This window comes from Otolemur garnettii, unplaced genomic scaffold, assembly GCF_000181295.1.
Source record: "Otolemur garnettii isolate 467f Iridium unplaced genomic scaffold, OtoGar3 scaffold00010, whole genome shotgun sequence".
Classification (NCBI taxonomy): Eukaryota; Metazoa; Chordata; class Mammalia; order Primates; family Galagidae; genus Otolemur; species Otolemur garnettii.
The window spans coordinates 21,974,693-21,992,844 of record NW_003852405.1 but is presented as its reverse complement, the minus strand read 5'-3'; the positions used below and the strand labels follow the sequence as shown (position 1 = coordinate 21,992,844).

Sequence of the window (18,152 nt, the reverse complement as noted above, 5' to 3'; positions counted from 1 at the left end):
AATTCTATAAGCTAATAACTCACATTCTTTTAATGTCTTACTTTCTTTTCCTTTTTCCTGAGTTCCTATATTTCCACTTTATTATCTTCATATAGGTGATTGGGGGAGTATTTGGTTGAAATTTTTATCTGTTTAGTGGCAATATTTTTGCGTTTATTCTCAATCTTGCTGTTTTTCCCTATATTTTGTCTTATGCATCTTTCTATTTATACTGTGCCTTTTAATTACTCAGTAACTCCTAGCCTAGCAATTTATAGAAAAGGAGGCTGGGGTAAGAGGAGGACAGGCCCCGCCTTCCAAATCTCTGTTGGTTCAGCATTATGTTGCTGAACATTAATGTTGTTTCAGCATTAACAGAGATTCCTTCTAAAATGATTCATTTGTATAGCCCCACTTTCTTCTCTGACCCAAACTTAGTTCAGGAAGACGGTTATAGCCAGCTCTGTGTACAGCCCTCACTCTCCTTCCTCTGTATCCACTTACATTGGTACATGCATCTGAATAAATCCTTCACCTCAGGGAGTAGATTTTGGCCTTTTCTGAGATTTGTCCCTACTGATCCATTTGGCTATTTTTTGTTCTTCATTCTTATATCTTCCCCCAGGCATTTTCTGTCCTCCCCTGATCTCGTAGTACTAATGCACAAGGGCTAAAGGCTAAGTCTTTCAGGGTGTGCTCCTCACCTTCAGGAAGTTTGGTTTTGCTGGTCCTTGCTCAGATCCTACTATTGACTTTAGTCCATGTAGCATCTACTTTTAACAGCGTATTTTGGAGGGGCTCTAGATTATATCAGTCCCCTCATTTTTCTGGAAGTAAAGTTTTTAGGTTTCTTTATTATTTCATTCACCAATTTCTTTTTTACAAAACACAGAAACAGAAGTGGGAAGATAATGTCTCATGGTGTCAAGTTTATACTTCAAGTCTATGCCCACTTCACAGATGAAAAATCTGAAGGACATAGAGATTAAGTGACTTGATCAAGATTACATGGACAAATGTGCAGACAGTTTTGAGTGAGCCTAATCAGTTTTATTTGCCTTGTAGCCATTGTATTCCCCACACTCACTCCACATTTTCCTTGGCAAATCTTACTAATTAATCATAGCAGGGTTAATTCACCCCACAGAAATCTCACACTGGGGAATACTTTGTAGGTATCCACCAAAATGGCTTCCTGAGGTGAAATCATCAGATGTTCATCCTGATTTTAAGCTTTCATACCTGAGTATGAATACATTTAACAGATGTTTATGCAGATGTTGAGAGAAGAGATAATAGAGAACTCATGTGGGTAGAAGGCACATGCAATACGGGTTGGAGAGAACAGAAGACTAAAAATAGGAAGAGTTCTTCCAGCAGACAATACTCTTTAATATTTCATTTAGGCCTATACCTGGATATCACCAAATTTCAGGTTAAACTGAGATATTTAGTATCAATATATACAACAAGAAGTAGACTACTTGTTTCATGAATGGCCCTATCTACAAAATCAATCCAGTACATATCACCTGGGAAATCAGTGGCCATTGAAAGTATATTAATTATCAACCAGGTACCATGTTAGGTACTTTGTGTATTTTTTTAAGAATAAGAATTATAACAGCATTTATTAATTCTTTCTATGTACAAAGCATAAGAATGTCAATGTTTTAAGTTACATAATTCTCATGATAACCCCATGAAGTGGGCGCCTGAGGTCACCCAACAAGGAAGTGCAGAGGCATAATGTGAGCCATCTCTTAACACCATGACTTTTAGGAATGTACATGTCACCTAACACCAGAATTGACTCTATCTCCTCCCTCTATTTGTTTCTTAAGTGTAGAACAAATGCTGGTGTTACCATGACAACACTTTGCTCTTTTGACTATAAACACCAGGTCTAATCACTTCACCAAAACCAAGGCTTCAACAACCACATACGATGACTCACAAACCTCTCCTCTGGGCTTGCATATCCAATTGTCTTTTGAATTTACCCAGTTGAGATTAGATGTCCCCAAAGCGCTTTTAACTGAATAGATTTTCCCCAGACTTTGTTTTTCTTTCTTTAGTGCTTCTCCCAGTGACGAGCCCTATAACTCCACAAGCAGTCAGAATAATCTTTTATAGTACAAAATAGATGATTCCATTCTTCTGACCAAAATTCTCCAATGGTTTTACATGGTACATGAAACCTGTGTCCTCTATTGCCTTTTTATCTCCCTGCCGTCATCTGCTATCATGTCATCCAACCTGTGCTTCAGTCCAGCTATTCTTTACTTATACCTTACACTAATTTTTAACTTATCGCATTTGTACTTGCTATTCTCTGTTTGGGATGCTCTAAACTCTTAGTTCATTCCTTGTACTGATTTTAATCTGTATCCTTTTGTTGTAATAAATCATAACTGTGAGTATAAACATTTCGGCAATTTCTATGAGTCCTTCTGAAGTTATTATCAAGGCTGAAGTTAGTCTTGGGAACTCCCAAGCTTTAAGTTGGTATCAGAAGTAAGATTAGTCTTGGGGACAACTCTCCAGCTTTCCACTAACCCTTCCTCATTTGTTTTTCACTGAAATACCTGCTCATATCATAGCACTTTCCACTCACTGTATTTTTTACTCTTTTTTGAATTTCTTGCCATATAAAAGCTTCTCTATTTTTTAATCTCATTCCTTCAGAGTCCTACTAAGTGTATCCCTCCACACCATGCTTCATTCTTCCTACAACACTCAGGTCAAGTGTTCGCTCCTTTTTAAACCATCAGTGCAATTTTTGTTTGTTGTTTTGTCACACACTAACGAGAAATTGATCCTCTTTCAGTACTAATAAACCCAATCTTCTAAGCTTGCAAAGCTGATACTCTACAGATACCCCAAATTAGTACTCGCCTTTCATTTGAAACTGATGTACTAAGCAGCATAGATACTGTTATCACAAGTTTGAATAAGCAAAAGTTGGGGGAGGAGAAAGCAGACAGGGAAAGGGCAGGAAAAAGGGAGAAAGGGATGTAGAGGGAGGAAGAGGGAGGACAAAAAGGAGAAATTGAGTCTCAATAAATGAGAAAAGTTTGACTTATACCCAATGCTTTGACTCTAAATCTATAATTAACTATGTGGGAGAGGAGAGCATTAAAGGTTAAAGAAATAAATAGAGAAGATACAATGTTATACTTGCTTTAGAAGTACAGAGGACAAATGAACCATTTTACCTGTCAATATTCAAGAACATTCTATCACAAATTGAAATAACAAGGTAAACAACCGTTTACCCCCTCAAAATATAAGGCTTTTTACATTTCTTACGGCTTGGTAGCTTAAAAGATTTAAAATACAGTTATCAATTTTTCATAAAAAGTAAAGAATAATATTTTATGGAGTATGACAAATTAGTGTTGACTTTCAACTATTAATAACTAAATTAATATAACATAGCACTTAATTTTAATGAATACTCACTGTTTTAAATTTTCATATCCTGCATCAGTTAAGACCCCATTGCTATATTTTTCCCAATTTGTAGGAAAGAAAAACTAAGGTAGTTATTTGAAATCACCATAGTGGTGAATGAGAAAGATCATACAGACTTCAACATACTTTTCTTTTTCCCTTGCCAATTTATCCAAACTTGCTAAGTTGACTAGATAATTGCCCAATATCCACTTTGTACTGTTTTATATAGGCTCAGCCAAATAGTGCCAGAATCAAGACTCAAATATAGCTTCCTGGCTCTAGTTCACTGAGTTAAGGAACTGAAGGAAATTGTTTAAAATCAACTCTTCTGTTTTATTTTTTCAATATTATGAGCATATGGGGAAAGGATATGGAGTGTTCCTTTTTTTTTTTCTTTCTACTAGAATTTCTTGTAAGCTTATTATGTAATAGGCACTGTGCTGAGCACTTTATATGTGTTATCTCATTGTATCTGTACAACAGCTTTGTGTAGTATTATCTATTATCATTTTCTTCACTTTAGAGTTGCTGAGAATGAGGCTCAGGGTATTTAAGGAACTTCTCAAGGCCACTTAGTTAATAAGTGGTGGAATGTGGGCATAAAACCAGGCTTCTGGCTCCAGAACATCAGTGTTTAGGCACCACTGTCACACTTGAAATGTTAAAAGTGGTGATTGTTTCTTTGTGGTATTTTTAGTTTAAATAATCTATCTATTCTGTATAAAGAGGCAAATGCCATTGTATTTATAAAATGGGAAATGAAGCTATGTGTAAAGTTTTGGGCTAAGTGCCCATAGAAGGTTTGACCAAAAATACTTGGAGTTACCGCAGCTGGAATGAGCTGCTTCTCTGTTAACAATAAACACATTTTGGATTAATTTCAACATGAACTACTTTGCTTGGAGATGAGCTACACGTAGAGTTCTACACACATGGTTTTCACACCTAGGGATCATGAACCTGACAATGATGCCCATGCTGAGAATTAGTTACACATCTTGCATGGGGTAAGTCACTGCGGAAATGCATTGCGGCCACGTCAGTCCCTCACTGGCAGCCAGCCACCAACATTAAGTAATGAGCAAAATATACTCGATCAGGTAAAAAAGGGATCTATATCTGTCAAATCTGTAGGAAACTGAGACTTACATAATCACCCTTTTCTTGAAATCAAATCAGGTCTTTGTTAGAGTATACCTTAAAACTTGAATATAAAATGTGTATTTATGAATAAGATACTTAAAATGATTTTTCTTAGCTGTGTTAAAATTTGAAGGAATGACTGACACCATGGCATATCACATAGGTGCTTATTTCTTCTCAGTGTTAAAAATCGAACACAAGAATAAGGAAACGTGGTTTGAAGCTACATGGACACAGTGAATCCGTAGGAGAAACAACAGCAGACCAAAGGTATCAATGAAGTTTTGGAAAATGAAAAGCACATGAAGGATTAGCAGAGGTGAAAAAACTGAGCAGTGAAGGAGTACAGAGGTGGACGCTGATCACAACTTGGATGGCGTAAGAATGGAGGCACCAAGTTACCGAACTCAGGACATTTCAAAGTGGGGTCCCTAAATGGGGACATGTGGAGGCCGGGGGTTTGAAAGTTGATATAAAAAGCTTTAAAGCCAAAATTATGTAGAGACATTAAATCAATCATAGAGGAAAAAGAAAGGGAAGCACCATTTTGAGAACTAGGAATTCAACTAAAAACGCCATGCTAAATGGTGTGACTCCTCCCCCAACTAAGAACCTCTTTAGATCACTTAAGTCTGAGAACAGCATAATACTGTACAAATAAGACATGAGAAATGTTCTAAATGTTCTAAAGAAACGGTGCAGCCTCAGACTGTGGCTCAACAAGATGGTCAGCCAGATTCCTACTTAATCACCTTCTATGTGAAACATCTCAGTTGGCAGGCCTGCCCATGGAGTTTTCAAGCCAATTTTTAGTGTCTTACTTCATTTATTTATTTATTTATTTATTTGAGACTGAGTCTCACTCTGTCACCCTGGGGTTGCGGACCATAGCTTCAGCCTAGCTCACAGCAACCTTTTGGGCTCAAGAGATACTCCTGCCTCAGCCTTCAGACAGGTGCTCACCGCAACACCTGGCTACTTTTTTCTATTTTTAGTAGCGACAGGGGTCTAACTCTGGCTGGTTTCAAACTCTCAAGCTCAAGCAATCCACCCTTTTTGGCTTCCCAGAGTGCTACGATTACAGACATGAGCCACTGAACCCCCTTCTTTCTTTTAATTGATAACACAGGTACTGCAAACTTACAAAGAACAACTCCAATATAAAAGACAAACCAAAAACAAATGAAAATTTGGAAGAAACAAAGACAACAACAGGAATAGAAGAAAAGTTGAAAAAAATCATCATTCTTATCCTTAGAGAGATTAGACACTACATCAGAAAAACAAGAACGGGATATTTTCCTTTCTTTTTTTTTTTTTTTTAAGGAATAATATGCCTGAAAAAGGTCCCGTAAAAAATTAAATAAAGCAGAAATAAAAAAATTAAACAAAATATTTGAAGTAGTAACTGATGAAATTCTCATATAAGATAGAACCCAAACCAAAGATGAAAAAATATTATAGGATCTAAAATTAAGAAAATAAGGGGCTCAGTACTGAAGATTGAACATATAATAGAAATGGCAGAAAGAAGAAATAAATATATCAGAAAGAAAGAAGCCACACAGTAAATTCCCCAGAAGATGAAGGATCAGTTTCCACATTTATAAAGGCTTACTGAGAGTCCCGCAATGAAACCAGGGACTACGTAGGGGCGGAGTTTTGTCTTCAGGGGTGGACAGGCCTAGATTAGAGTCTTGGGCATATGAGCCTGGGGGAACCTACCATGCAGGTTCAGTAAGAGGACCAGAGGACAACGTGGAAAGTACTAGCAAAGGATATGACCCAAATAGATAATTAATAATTGCCATGCTTCTCTTTCTTATCTTTTCTGTGGTTCTAAGAGGCTGAATTTTTAAGAATTTCTAGACTCTGCATTCAAATTGCTTCCGTTCAAATCCTGGTTCTCCCATTCATTGGGCTGTAAGCCTTAGAGTAGTCATCTCTTCTCCCTGATCTTAGTTTCAGCATGTCTATCCTGGGCATCCTCTCAAAAGCCCTGTGATGGACAGGGGTAGGGAAAATGTGTGTTCTACTAGCACAGCAACTGGTCCAAAATGAGTTCTCAGAAATAGCAACAGTAGGGGAGGGGGGATGGGTGGAGGGAAGGTGATTGGAGGGATCACTTCTATGGTTTATCTTACGGGGGTACAAGTGAATCTTTCTAAAAGTAGAATATAAATGTCTTAACACAATAACTAAGAAAATGACATAAAGGCTATGTTAATCAGTTTGATGAAAATGTTTCAAATTGTATGTGAAAACACCACACTGTACCCCATGATTGCATTAATGTACACAGCTATCATTTAATAAAAAAAAAAGAAAAAGAAACAGTAATAATAACAATAAATTAAAAGACATCATTTCTTTCCTCTGTGTGCCTACTTAAAGCAAAATCCAATAACAGAAATTGCTTGGTGATTGGAACCAAGAACAGTATTTCACAGCATTACATGTGACATGTAGACTAATTTAATAATTCCTCCATAAAAGAGAATTAGAATATGTCTTCCAACAAAAATTCTAAAAATTCAATGATGTGATACTTAACAGAATATGTATCTACACTGAGGTGATGTTGGACAGGGTACTTATCTGTGTCGATGTGATATTTGACAGCATATTTACCTATATCCACTTGTCAGTTTGGACAGTCAGACAAAGCATCACCTCTGTGCCCCTTCTCTAGTAAGGGGCACAGACAAGTAAGTTGTTTACTTGTCTTTTCCTGATTGTTATTTGGTTGACTGGCGAATCTAACAAGTGGCTCGTTGAATTGAAAACTTGGTTCTGTCGGACTAAATAACTTTGGCAGCCCCATGTAGCTCTGCTACATTTAAGGCAGAAGACTTAAAAAAAAAATGAGGTCATAGGGTTACTGTGTATAGGTCCAGCACGGTTCCAGGATTTTTCTCTTTGACTTTGGTGTGGTTTTTTTTCTTTTTTCTTTTTTTTATTGTTGGGGATTCATTGAGGGTACAAGATGTGTCACACACTGACACCCTGAGTGTTTTTTTTTTCCCCTTGATGACAAAGGTACTTTTCTTTCACTTTAAGGTTTAGAGATATTATCTTATTTACATTTCAATCATTGGCAATTAGAATATTACATGGGGAATAGGTGATATGTTTAAAATGCTGCTTAATAAATGAATGAATTGTGGTATACACAATTCCTTAAACTCTTATACTACCAGAGCAAGTAGCTTCCATCCCAAAACAAAACACTATTTTCTAAACCTCTCTATTTGAATTAAATAAAATCCCAAGCCCACTAGTATGCAAATTTTATTTTGTTTCCGAATGACGCAAATCTAGATGGAACATTTATTATATGCTTGTGTTGTTTCAAGAAGTGCAAAGGTAATTCAGTCACAGTTTGCCACCCCCAAGGACTCCCACTTAAAATGAAGTCACAAGCAAAGCCTTTTTTCTGTACAAAACTTCCCTTTATAGAGAGTTTGCTTAAAAATGTAAGAAATTTCACAGATGGAAGATCTGAGTATTTCTTAAAGGTCATATTTCCCCCCAAAATTGGTTTCTTTACCCTTCCATTCTTATTGTACTAGATGGAATTATTTTTTATTGTTTAAGGTTAAATTTAAGGTTATTATGACTTAAAAGTCACAGACTTTTACAGTCTGGAAGCAGAATGTTTATACAAGCAAATAAGTACCGAGGTGATTTTCTTACCTGGTTCTTGTGCCTGAATAGCGACCCCGACTGCACATAGCACAATAAAATGAAGAACAGGTTTCCTGAGAAAAGAAAAAAGCATCCAGGAAAAATTTATTAGTTGGACATTTACCACCACATAAAATCCAAAATGGAGTCAAACGCAAGATTAAGAATTAAACTATTATTCTTATTTTATTAAATGATAGCTGTGTACATTAATGCAGTCATGGGGTACAGTGTGATGTTTTCATATACAATTTGAAATATCTTCATGAAACTGGTTAACATACCTTTGTGTCATTTTCTTAGTTATTGTGCTATGACATTTATAGTCTACTTTAAGAAAGATTCACTTATTTAAACTATTATTTTAATTAGCATGGTATTTTAATATTCATAGTGATTAAGAGCAAAGGCTCTAACTTCAAGTTCCAGTATTGCCACTTGCTATGTGAGTTGGGCACACTTTTTAGGCACTCTAATCCTTAGTTTCTTATTTGTTAAACCTATCTCAGATGGCTTTTTGGAGATGAATTAGAAAAATTCATGTAAACCACACAAAACAGTACCTGGCACAAAGGAAGGCCTACATAAATGTGAACTGGTATAGGTGATACTATTATTATAGATGTCAAATTAGCATATATGCAGTTTCATGTATAATAATAGAAATTTCCACAAAATAGCCCAAATTACAGTCACTTAAATATAGAGTTTATAATTAATGGAACTAGATATTTGTTTATATGAATCCTTGTATGTGAAAGCTATTTGAATATCATATTTAAATCACTTGGACTAGATTCGTGATTCTTTGATTTTGAAAATAGTAATGGCCTGTAGATATCCACATTGTATACTTTGATTAGCCAACAAGTAAAAGTGTTCATTCATATTGATTAGCTATTAGTTATCTAACAAAAAAATTGTATTATATTTCTGGCATAACCAATCATTTAATACATTTTGTGGAACATTCTTCATAATTGGTTATATCTACCTCCCAAAAGAAAACTGTAGAAATAAGTTTAAAAATAGATGGAGAGAATACTAAAAACAGTACTTCGTTACTTAATTCTTGTTAATATAGACTCTGATTCTGTTTTTTATTCTAACCCAGGGAATCTTTAAATGACATCCGTAAAATGCTATTCTGCAAGAAATGATTACAGAACTTCCTGAAAATCATTTATTCTTTTTAGTAAGTTGCTGGTATAATCATAGATTTTGGTTCATCTCTATTTGTTATTTATAATACCTTTGTCAACTAGTATAAGCAGCATCTTACATAAGAAAGAATCTTTTTACAAAATTTAAGCCAAAATATAAAATTATACTATTTATACTGAAACATAAATGTCATCATCTGTATTAAAATTGTGTTTATCATTTGAGAGTAAGTGAAAAATGTACACTCAATGTTCATACTCATTCCAGAGCATAGCTTTTGTAAGATAAAGTTTTGATAGAATATTTACCAAATGTCACTAACTCTACAACCTAATCAATTGATTCATTTCAGAAATTTCAACTGGTAGGGACAAACAGCAGAACCATATATTTTAATGACACCTATAAGACATTGTCATGTATGGTGTCATGGTGTCATTCATTTAGATCAGTGGCTCCCAGAAGTTATTTTGCCAAAGAATCACCTAAAGTGCTTGTGAAGAATGCAGATTCTGGACCCTGCCAGAGAGAGGACGATTCAAAAATGTGAGGTAGATCTCCAGGATGTGTACATTTTAACTAGATAATTCTAATGCACATTTTAAAATCCTTTTCTACTGCACTTGGGCAGTGATTTTCAGACTTTAGAGTGATCAGAATCACCTGGAGAACTTGTTAAAAATCACCTGGCCTCACCCTCAGAGGTTCTGACTGAGTAGCCTGGGATGGGACTCAAAAATCCACATCCATACCAAGTTCCCAGGTGCTGTTGCTGCTGCTGCTCTAGAAACCACTTTCCAAGGACCACTGCTCTAAAACAGAGGATGCTTAATTGATGAGATACGGCCCACCAGTTTGGGATCTTTTTTCACATTGGCTGCAGCATGGAATCACCTGAGGAATTCTAAAACCTACTAATAATTGGGTCCTGTCCCCGACTCCCCGGAAGATTCTGATTTTAGTGTGTCCACAGGACAGGCATTTTTAAACACTAGTCAGTATTCTGATGTGCAAACAAGGTTGAGAACACTTGTGTGAGATTAAAATGATTTCTGTGCTCTCCAGGGTGGACTGAAATGTGATCTCGAGCTGGTGGAAGGAGGCTCTTCTTTCAAGTTCTCATTTCCATGCTTAACTGACAGAATACCTATCAGGGAGACGAGGAAACTGGTCAGGATTACTGTCACACTGTCTTGGCAGGAAGTAGAATGTGAGTGGAAGCCTGTCCAACCGCCCAAGATCATCAGGCTCACTCCGCACTTAGAAACAACCTCACAGGTACTTTTCCATTCAGAATAAAGCTAACTAAGGAGGAATAGGAACACAATAGCCAGCACCATTAACCTAGCAATTCAGCAAACTCATACATTTTTCCAATGATCTCAGGAGAGAAAAATGGAAAATAAAGTTCTTTCTAGACATGTTAACAAGTCCATTCACGGTATGAGACAGGAAAGCCTAAAGGCATCCAACATCAGCCTTCAGCCAAGGGATCCTAGCAGATTATGACAAACCAGCTGAGCCATAGCTTACGTAAGGGTACCTATATAGCTGATGACTAATGGAGGGACCAGTAAAGATAAGTGACTGAAATAGACATTTCCCTCTTCTTTTTCACTCCCAATGCTAATACCAACCAAAGATGGAAAAGTCAAGTTCCTTACAAAGCATTCAAACCCCATATCATTCAGCCTCAACTTCCTTTTTTAGCAATGTGGATCCCATTACACCTGATACCTCCGAAGCTCCAGTCATACCAACTTATTGCCTACTCCCTGGACAGAGCTTGTAGGTGTCTGAAATGCCCACCCAGGCTCCACCTACTATTCTTAAGGATGTGCAAGACCTAATTATTATGAAACAGCACTAACTCTGTGAAGTTTTCCATCATTCCTAAAGAGGAAGGGAGTTTGCCTCATCTCAGTACTCTTGATGCTTTAATGGAAACTTTATTATAGCCCTTATGTGGTCTAACTTTTATGATTAATTACTAAGTAAATATCTGAGCAAGCAGCCGATCTTCTCTTTATCTCTCTCTTGTACTCATATCTTACATGAAATTGATACTTAATTCATACTTTTGAAAAGGAAAGAAACAAGAGTATCATCTCCCAAAGATGGAGGAGTTCAACTTTCTTCCTCATGAACCTCATCCTTAAACACTTAAGAAAAGTAAAGTAAAATCAGGGTACTTTTAGGTGGGTGTCCAAAGGGAGAAAGAGGAGAAATAGAGCTTTTAAAAATCTTCCATGGCAGATTACTATACATTTCCTTAACAACAACAACAAAAAATCAAGTTTCCACATTAACAGGTAGATGGTGGAGTCCCAATGATGGCAGCTATTATTTGTCTTTTTCTGGGTCTTAGTTGGCTCATCTAGTATGCAATGACATAATATTAATTTTATATTTGTATATTGCACATTCCAAATGTAAAATACTATAGTTTGTGTGTATGATGAGACCCCACTAGTATACTGGTGTTAAAGGACAAAAATCAAGTTATCTGGCAAGATTTTATATAAATCATATATTAAAATCTGTTTAATAAATATGTTATGAAGCTACAAATCTGGAGAGGTCTTCCTACAGTTTGGGCTAAATCCTGTTTTAACGAAGTAACCTAAAATAATTCACTAAGTTTGTTAATTGGTTCATATACTTAGTTTACTCCAACAAAAGAACATATTAAATACGAATATTTTTCAAGGCTGGATGTGGTGGCTCACATCTGCAATCCTAGCACTCTGGTAGGCCAAGGTGAGTGGATTGCCCGAGATGTTCAGACCAGCCTGAGCCAGAGCAAGAAAAAACTAGTGGGGCATTGTGTCTGGTGCCTGTAGTCCCAGCTACTTGGGAGGCTGAGGCAAGAGAATCATTTGAGCCCAAGAGTTTGAGTTTAAGGTTGCTGTGAGCTATGATGCATGGCACTATACCAAGGGTGACAAAGTAAGGCTCTGTCTCAAAAATAAATTAATTAATTAATTAAAATGAATATTTTTCAAATGTTCAAAACATGCCTGTTTTCACTTACTGTTGTATGTATCTAGACACTAATACCAAGTTGCAGGAATGTATGTACCCAGACACTTAACAAAATCAGACAATGGAAGTCAACAATATGATAGCAAACATTTAATAGAAGTTCAAAAAATATAGCCCATGCTATTGATATCTAACAAAATATGGAACACTCTGCATGAGTCTGGCTGGCAAGCCGCATTTTTAGTTTGACAACAACCACGGTACAAATACAACTGGGCATAGAGGGGAAAGGCTTAAAGTGGACACAGCAGAAAACAGGTACCCCAAAACCATCCTCTGAACATTTAAGGGACTAAAATCCATTCCAGGCATCTTCCCTAGATGATTCTTAGAGATATTCAGCTTTCTCTTTATCTGAAAGGTCCAAGAAACATCAAGGGCATCCCCAGGAACATTTTTGTGTGAAGCACCCATGAGACTGTAAAGTTAGGTGTTATTAATACCTATCTTCAGGCTACTGAGACTCATTCCTGCATAGACACAGTTTACATAGTAAGAAGAACTTGCAAAATCTTGCGAACAGAAAACTTTCTTTATGAGTTGGTAATTTCCTTTTAAACCAAGTTAAAAGGGTGAACTAATTTGAAAAACACACACACATGATACACATCCATGTTTTCCACCACACTGTGTTTATAGGCCAAAAATGTTTCAAAGTCATGACAACTTTACAGATTTTGTTCTTTACTAGCTGCTAAGACCAGAAATAGTAAAATTTTTGATCTTTGTTCCCAAATTAACTGAAAAAGTTCTCATCATAGCAAGGGGTATAAAGTCAGATGTTTCAGGGAGCAAAGCAGTGTTGTTACTCATTTATATACAATGAATTTTTCAGACTCTCAATTCAACTCAATGGGTACTTTGTAAAGCTAATCCATTGTGAAGCAAACTACAGGCTGAACATCCCTGAAAGTCTGAAATCCCACATCCTCCAAAATCTGAAACTTTTTGAGTGTCAACATGATACCACAAGTGGAAAATTCCACACCTGAATTTATGTGATGAGTCACAGCAAAAACTTTGTTTCATGTGCAAATTACTAAAAATATTGTATACGATTACCTTCGGGCTATGCATATAAGGCGTATACAAAATATAAATGAATTTCATGTTTAGACTTAGGTCTTCTCTCTAAGATATCTCATTATGTATATGCAAATATTCTAAAATCCAAAAAATTCCTAAATCTGACACAGTAGTCCCAAGCATTTTAGATAAGGGATACTCAACCTGGAGAAGCACTTAAAGGACTTCAAATAGTCAAAGTACCTAGAGTCCAGTTAGTAGGAGGAAAGGAAATTGCACCTAAACCTGTCGGTCATAGGAAAGACCACAGAGGTTGTGATTGTTAACTAGCCTATCAAAAATCTCTGCACGTACCAGTGTGAAATAAAGATTTTTAAATGAATGAATGAATCAGACCATCTTCAGCCAAGAAAACTAGAGGGGGTCTTGAGTATCAACAAATATATCACTTTTCCAGCATCTTCTACCTGCACATTGATCCCAAGATCAAGAAAAGTCTAGTGTCCCCAATCTCTATTTGTTCAGCTAAGAAAGTAACATGGTTTAAAGGCCTTTAAGGATGTGGTCTCTGGTTCTCTCTGCAGCTCTGGTTCCAGTCGCTTCTTCCCTACAGTGTGTGCACCAACCAACTTCATTTCATTGAGATGCTCAAATACACTGTGCTCTCTCCCCTCTGAGCCTTTACTGTTCCTTCTGTCTGGAAAATGCCGTGCCCTTTCCTCTTAGGTATCAGTGAAGATTGAATTCCCTCTGGTTAACTTTTCTTCCAAGATCATCCTTCTTTTCCCTGCCTACTGACCCAGAGCCCCTCCTACATATACCATCATCCCATCACCGCATTTTATTATACTTGCTTATATAACATACCATTTCCTCTATTGGACTATGCATATTGGGAAGGTAACAACGGTGTCTCTGTCTTGCTCACCCATGAGCATTCTTACTGCTCAGAATCACTAGGCACATTCATAGAGCTTGGTGAGCATTAGTTGAATAAACAAGTAAATGAACGATGAGTATATTAATGATAAGCCCTTTATAAGAATGAAAATGCAATGGTCTTCACTTCTCACTCAAAGTTACAAATTCTAAAATAACCCATGGTTGCAAGGCATGGCAAGGAAATTAGCGCAGCTATTCTAATTCCCAAAATGAAATTGATTGTCCTTCTGCACCTTCGCAAATTACGAAGCAGAATGTCTAAACAAACACTTGAAATTACTTTCCATAAATTACATTTTCACTCTCTGAGACACCAGTTTATTTTAAACATTTATTTGAATAGAAGGATATCTAAGCAACTTTAAAAAACAGAATTTCATGACAGCTAAGAAATAGATCCTCATATACAAAATGTCAGTGTTTATGTTATAGAAACACTTTAATTACCAAAATATCTTCTCCGGGAGACTTTCTGATAATATGTTCGACCTATGGATCTAACACTGACTTTGGGTTAATTCTACAAATTCACATTAGGTAACCTATACAAAGGCAATCTCATGAAAGAAAATTTCTTTAAGGGTCCAGTTTTTCTTTTTTTTAATGTTTTTTGGCCAGAACCGGGTTTGAACCCACCACCACTGGTATATGGGGCCTGCGCCCTACTCCTTGAGCCATAGGCACCACCCTAAGGGCCCAGTTTTAAAACTGTAAATGTTTAGGGGTGACTAATCAGAACTGTGATTTTAAAAAGCTGCTCCTGCTCTTACAAAACGCCTCCACAAAAGTATGGTGGAAAATGAAAACCTCAGGGATTTCACAAGGAACCCTTGAGGTTTAATCCAGTGGCCTGAGCTATCATCAGCTAATCAGCTGCTTCTCCCAGGGCCCTCCCCTGCATCTAGAGGTTGGTGGCATTTTTTTTTTCAAGTTGAAAAACTCCAAAATCTTTATGAAAATTGGGGTTTTTTCCTAGAAACACTTTCCTCGCCTAAACATTAACTACCTTCTCCACAGTTTGCACGTGTGCGGTTGGAGCTGTGAGTTCTGTAATCTGATGTAAATATGAATTACCCTTAATTCTCTGCCGTCCATCCCCACTAGCTCCTGTAAGGGAACAAATTGGATATTATGAGCTATCCAGGGTCTGCAAGGGCCTGACCCAGAGATCCACTAAGAGGTAAGAGGTGATGGGCACCTTCCTCCAGGATGCGCCATCCATCCCAACATGTCTTCACACGGCTTCTTTCCTCATTCCACATAGTATAATTTTGCCTCAGAAGTTCCCCTAGTGTAATCCGTTCTATTTGCTTTCTCTGCCTCCCTCCCCCCAATCATCTGGACCCAATTTACAAACCCCAAACTGCCCAAGAATTTATGCAGGGCCTTTTCTGGGAGCGTCTGGAAGGGAAGTGTAAACCAGACAAGACAGAGGCCAGCAGCAGAAGATCTGCTTTCATCCGCGAGGCTGGTCACAACCACCAAGGAGAATGTTAGTCAGCGACGTGGGCCTCGCGCGGTGGCGGGGGAAAGCCCTCACCAGGGAGGGCAGCACGCGGAGGCTGCTGCTGGACAGGAGGTGGGGGCCTCTCCCAACCTCTCCTGGTCTCAGGACCCGCGGAGGCCAGAGCCTTTTTGCACTAGACCCGATCAGCCGGACGACGTGTCCAACGCCCCAGGATCGGTGGCGCCCCGCCCCCCTCGCTCTCCAAGCCAGACCAGTCCACACAGGTAGCCGGCAGACCTTGACGTCTTCAGGCACCCGGGTCTCCCCAGCCCCCGGCTTGGCATCGCACCGGGTAGCAGAGGTGGGCGCTTTCCTCCTCCTGTCTCTGCGGTTGCGGGGCGCGCAGGGAAGTGCCTCCTGGTCGCTGGACAGAGGGGCTCCCAGGGTCGGAGAGGAAAGTGCAGGAGCACCTCCAGGCCCGCTGCACGCGGCTGGGAAGCACATGTTCACACAAACACTGCCACGAGGCGGGCTTTCTCCTCACCCCGCCCCCGCCAGCAGCCCCCGCCCTCCTCCCACCTACTTCCCTGAGGGGCAGACTCTGCAGAAAATCACCCAAGAAGCCTGCGCCCCTCTTCCCCCTGGGGCCAGAAACAAACTTGTGTGACCCACTGACCTCTTCCAAGGGGACCAGGGCAACCAGCCAAGAACACATCCCCTCTATGCCTTTTTCCCAGTGAGGAAGTGGGAGCAGATACAGCTCCCAGAAAGAAGTTGGGGTGCCCTTTAGGGCCAGCCTAAACACTCCCCAAAAGGGGCAGCCCCGCCCCCGGTCCTGACCCCTCATAGCCCCAGGGACCCCGCTGCCAAGGCCACACTTCCCCACTGACAGTGATCAGGGCGCAGCCTCCGCTCCGAATGGGCAGCACGTTGTTGGCCTTCTAAAAAGAGGCGATTGCCTCTGAGTCCGTGAGTACAGTAGTGCCCCAACACCCCAGGTTCTGCAGGCAGCCCTGCCCCGTGCCTGTGCCCAGCGGTCCAGGCTATGCGCACAGAGCCCAGGGAATGTCTGGTGTCGTAGCAGTAGCCAGGCTGGACACCCTGAGGGGCACCGCGGTGCGGGGGCAGCAGGACCTCAGCTGGGGCCCTGCAGGAGGAGATGCGAGGAGGGCGCGAGGGCAGTGGGCGGCCGAGTCCGGCTCTGGAGCCGGGGGAGCTGCGGTGGAGGACACAGGGACCGGGGCCAGCAAGCCTTTCCTCCCGAGCCACAGGATTACTTTAGCATAAACTGAGACCCGCTGGCACGAAACTTCTTTTCAAGCACAGTATGTCGCAAATTGAGAAGACAGAGGGAAGATGCCACCGCCGCTCGCCGGCTCCCAACGCCAAAACGTGCCAAGGGGAGACGGACCACAGATCTCCAACCGGCTCAGCGGATCCAGGGGGTGGAGAGAGGGGTTGGTCTAATCCCTACCCGGCGGGTGGGCTACTTACGTTTTTGTCGTGGGGGAGACTTTTCCACGCCTTGTCCTGTGGGCTCCTAAATGCATTTGTATGCATTTGTCCGTGCAGCAAAGCGCTAACGGAAAACAGAAGCCAACTCGGAACTGCTAAGGGTGCAGGTAACTGTCCATGAAAAAGGGAGGAAATCACATGAAAACCGTGCTCCAACCTTGCCACAAGAATAAAAAAATAGGAAGGGGAAATGGGGGAGTAGGAAACAGCACCCGAGCGGGAGGACAGATAGGCTTTCTAGCGCCCTGGCTCCGAAGGGACGAGCCCCCGGGTTGCGCTCCCCTGGGAGGCGGGGAGGAGGTGGGCCTCACGCGGAGGCGCGGAGCAGCGGCCCGGTGGCCAGTGCAGCCCTCGGGTTCACTTGCGGTTCAAAGGCGACTCTGTGACTCCAGCGAGTCCTCTGCTTTGGGCCTGGGAGGAGAAAGGGGTCGGGGGAGGGAAGGAGACGAAGAGGGGGAGGAAGTCCTTGGAAACAGCCCGCGCCCCAACATTAGTCTAGCAAGCACACACACCCACTTCAGAAAACAAGTCGGTGCGAGGGGGCCGGTGGCAACTGCAGGCGTCCGGCGTTGACTGCTGCCGGCTGCTTAGCCTGGAAGAAGAGGAGCCAAGCAAATCCGGCCGGTGTTAAATTTCACCGCTCACTGACTTGCAATGACATCACCAAACACAGTGCACACCTCCCCCCATGCCCCGCAACCTTCCCCCACCCAGGGCCCGGCCCGGGCTCGCCAGCGCTGCGGGT

General features: G+C 40.1%; 1 protein-coding gene across 2 annotated transcripts in view; it reads right to left on the bottom strand.

Moving 5' to 3' along the window:
• The window catches only part of COL24A1 (collagen type XXIV alpha 1 chain), a 294,021-nt gene extending 276,504 nt beyond the window's left edge, over positions 1-17,517 (bottom strand). For both annotated transcript variants that reach the window (XM_023509811.1, XM_023509812.1), the window contains exons 1-2: positions 17,387-17,517; positions 8,278-8,342 (exon numbers count right to left, since the gene is read on the bottom strand). The gene's annotated coding sequence lies outside the window, so the exon portion shown is untranslated. The remainder of the gene's footprint in view (positions 1-8,277; positions 8,343-17,386) is intronic.
• Between the last annotated feature and the right edge of the window lie 635 nt (positions 17,518-18,152).